Here is a 4,122-nt window from a genome sequence, read left to right as displayed (position 1 = left end):
CAAAAAAATTACTATGTTGGTGATTTGCTTTCCTAATGTTTAAGATATTCTATGAACAATAAGTCATTTAAGTCTTCTTGTGAAGTTTATTACAACTATTATATTACTTTGATCTTTCTTATAAACTTCAGAAAGACCTGCAGATTTTTTTTTGCAATAGACATGTATAAAAGCAATACTCAGCTGAAGCCAATATAAATGACCTATATTTAGACCATTGTTCAAAACAGTTAATGTCTTTTGGATACTAATACATCTCTGATGGCACAAAAAAAAAATTAAAAAATCTCTCATGTGTTGCAGAGGGAAAATTTAAAAAAAAAAAAACGCCCAAACTGTGGGGGTTTTAAGCCAACTGGTGAAGACAATGTATTGCAACTCAGTACTGAACTTTTTTATGCTGTTTTTCTGACATATTTAGAATTACTTTTTTCTCCTGCTACTTTAATTACTCATTTTATAACCACATTAGGAAGGTTTTAGCAAATTTTGAAGGTCGTTGGACTACTAGCCCACTAAGATTGCATTCATTTTCTTTGTGTGTTTTTAATACTAGTTGAAACTTTAACTTCTACCTCAACATTAAGTACATAAGGAGAGAGGAAAAACAAAAATGTGCTAGGCAGCTGAGACATAGAACAAGAATATAATTACATCCAGGAGTATATGGTTGTCAAACCAGAGGAGCAGAGCCCAGGTGGTTTCTGTAATCATCAGACCTTCAGGGTGGAATTACAACCCTGTAATTCAGAACACGGTTGACTTTTCTCATTGTGCAATACATGGGCCAGCATCCGTGTTGTGGTAAAGGCTCCTGGATCTTCACCTTGCGTGGACTCGCTGCTCAGTTCCCAAACCCAGTCTCAAATGGAGATAACTTGTTGCTCTGCTGCTACTCTGTTTGACAAGTTGCTTTCTCCAAGCTCTTCTGGACAGTCCCTGTTCACTATCTACCTCCCCATAGAAGATTTGGCACTTTCTGAAACTCCCCTGGACAGATGAGCTAAGTATTTGTCTCAAGCTCATGGCAGCCTGACAAGCACACATGGCAAGCACAGGTCACCAGCCTGCAGCACCCTCACATTCAGCCTGTGCACAGGACCAGCTTCCCTGGGAAAAAACTTGTCTAGGCACACATAGCCTGACTGCCAGAAAACCCATGTGAGTTCAGGTAAACAGAAGAGAAAGCACACTGACAAGATAGATCTCTTACAGCTGTTTCCTTAAGACCTGTAGAAGCTCCTTGTGGGTTAACACCACAGAGGGCTGAGTTTCCAGCAATCAGCATTTATGTAGAACAATGGGAATACTCCCAAAGATGATGGCCAGTACACTTAAGGTTGCATGACCCTCCCCCTCTCCTCCCTGACAATGAGTGGGGCCTGGAGTTTTCTTTTTTGAAGCTGTAGTGCCTGCAATGTAAGTAGTTGGTGGGCCCAGCAAGTGCCTTAGAGCCTGGCTCAGCCACAGCTGAAGTGTGAAGTCTGCCTCCTTGCAGCAGCAAGGGCTCAGCAACAGGGATAGTAACCTACCATCACAGAGGCAGGAGAACAGCACCCTCATTCTCACTAGTAAGGTCTCCTGAAGACATTCCCATGTGTGGCTTTTGTGTTTCACAGCTTCAGAGCATCACTGCATTTTAATAAAAACTGAACTTAAGCAACCACTCTAATAGGACACTGATCTCCTGAGGAGAAGGGAAACAATCAGTCATCATTCATGTCATATTTGTATCTGTTAACATTTGTTTTATATACGGTGTGGACTACTGCTTCTTTAATTTATTATTCCACTAACTTCACTGTTTGTTGTGGGAAGTTAGAGCCAGTAATCGTTCCTTTTCTCAGATGTGCTGAAAAATACGCATACTAAAAGAAAACTCTCAAAACTATGCAATGTATGAGCTGCCTTTTATCTATGGATAAAAAAACTTTCAAATAAAGAGAGGTATGTTTTTAACTAGCACAGTGTCTGTTTGCATTCTATGCCATGTACAAGATTCTATAAATTTCATCCTGGTGGAGGGGGGTGGATGGGAAGGGGAGGAGAGGAAAGGAGAAACCATGTGTGTGACTGTTACTATTCTGTCAACAGCAGTGATTCCTCTGCTTGTGAAATTCTATAATGCCTTCTGGGAACAGTCTAAAGACACATTCAAGGCTAGAGTCTCACAGCAAAATGTAGCTATATTCAGTATGAAATGGTGCAAAAGATCACGGAGTGTACTACACAGACTAGTACAACATGCATGCATGTCCTGGCTTGACTCAAACAGTCTTGGTGTGCAACTGAGTCCTTTGTGCCTGTCCTCTCTCTGTTCCTCATCCTTGAAGAAGCATGGAGGGAAGGAAAGCATGATTCTGCACTGGCAATATCTGAGGTCAAAGTCATGTTTTCACCCTCATTGCCCTGCTGAGAGAGTGCCTGTGGGGTACCACTTTCACACACACATGCTACGACTGTCACCTCTACCACCTGCAAACTCACCCAAAATAATCCCTTTTCCTGCCTGGAATGTGCACTCTTCCTGTTTAAAACCCCAGCCCTCAAAGGTTTGAAGAGAGGCAAAGAGGCTCTGTGTGTAGAAACCTGTGGCTCAACAATGGAATTGTAGACTCATTTAGATTGGAAAACACTCTTAAATTCATCATATCCAACTGTTAACCTGACACTGCCACATCTACCACTAAACCATGTCCCTAAACATGACATCTACACATCTTTATCTCCAGGGATGGTGACTCCACCCGTTCCCTGGACAGTCTGTTTCAAAGCCTGACGATCCTTTCTGTGAAAAAATTTTGCCTAATATCCAATCTAAACCCTCTTCTGGCGCAACTTGAGGCCATTTCCACTTCTCCCAAGTAACAAGCAATAGTACAAGAGACCAACCCTCACCTCACTAGACCTTCCTTTCAGGTAGTTGTAGAGACGGATAAGGTCTCAGCCTCCTTTTCTCCAGGCTGAACAACCCCAGTTCCCTCCCCATAAGACGAGGAAGCATCTCACCTTGAGCAGTTCATTGCACATGCTTTGGAGAAGAAGATAGTTGTGTTCAATACACACTCCACCCCACCAGGTACAAAAATATTCTCAAGGGACTAAAGAAGAAAGCAAGAAGGAGCCAGCACCCTAAAGGGTGTTTAACTTCAGTCTAATATTTCTTTTCGCAATCAATTAGCTAATCCGTTCTTTCTAAAGCATGACAGCTCAGGCTTTTGCTATCATTACTTGTTAAATCAAGATAAGCACATCTTTTCTAGAGCACTGGAGAAAGCGATTCAATAATGGGCCCCAGACAGGCACTCGTGCTGGAGAGAGCTCCAGGGTGAGATTAGAATAATCTTCATGTATCCTCTTAGTTTTCAATCCTATTAAAAAATGAGACTGGGACCAAGAGATTTTTTAGTCTCAGAGATTAACATGCTACAAAGAAGCTCTAAAATATTATGCACACATGAATATTTTTTTTGCACTATTAAGGAAGCTAATACAAGTTTCTAGAGAGAAATTAAAAAAAAAAAAAGGAAAGAAAGAAAGAAGGGCCTGTGAATATCAGAGATCCTCTCTGAACCTGAAAAGCAGCCAAGTCAGAAGCCACAATAAAACATTTCCCTCAAATTTCTAATAAAAGCTTGAATATGAGGCCTGGGAAAAGAGCATCTGGGGTTAAGTAAGTAAGGAAATGTCCAAGTTCTTCACATGCATGGTATTCAGTCACTCCTTGTTTTGTTGTCTGGAAGAGTAGTGTCTTTGGAAGGGGACAGTGAGGCATTGTAAAGACATGCAAAGTCAAAACATCACCAGTCTGTTTGCTCATATAATCACCTGCAAAGTTGAACAAGGGATTTATAATAATAAGCAGCCATACAGGAATACTAAGTGGAGAAAGGAGAGATATTAAAATAATCAGAGTAACAGTAAAGAGACACATGATAGATCTCTCTGGAAAAACAGAAAATTAAGAGACCTTTCCACAGTGACAATCTATTTTTACAAGGGAAAGAAAACCTCAACTATATTACTTTTCTGATAAAAAAGACTATGAAGCACCATAGGAAGCCTCTTTGGGTTATCTTGCCAAGTAGGTTCAGCATTTTAAGTATCAGCTCAACAGCAAAA

The sequence above is a fragment of the Apaloderma vittatum genome, unplaced genomic scaffold, assembly GCF_000703405.1.
Source record: "Apaloderma vittatum isolate BGI_N311 unplaced genomic scaffold, ASM70340v1 scaffold17307, whole genome shotgun sequence".
In the NCBI taxonomy this organism is placed as follows: Eukaryota; Metazoa; Chordata; class Aves; order Trogoniformes; family Trogonidae; genus Apaloderma; species Apaloderma vittatum.
The sequence above is the reverse complement of the archived record's forward strand: the minus strand, read 5'-3'. Positions refer to the sequence as shown.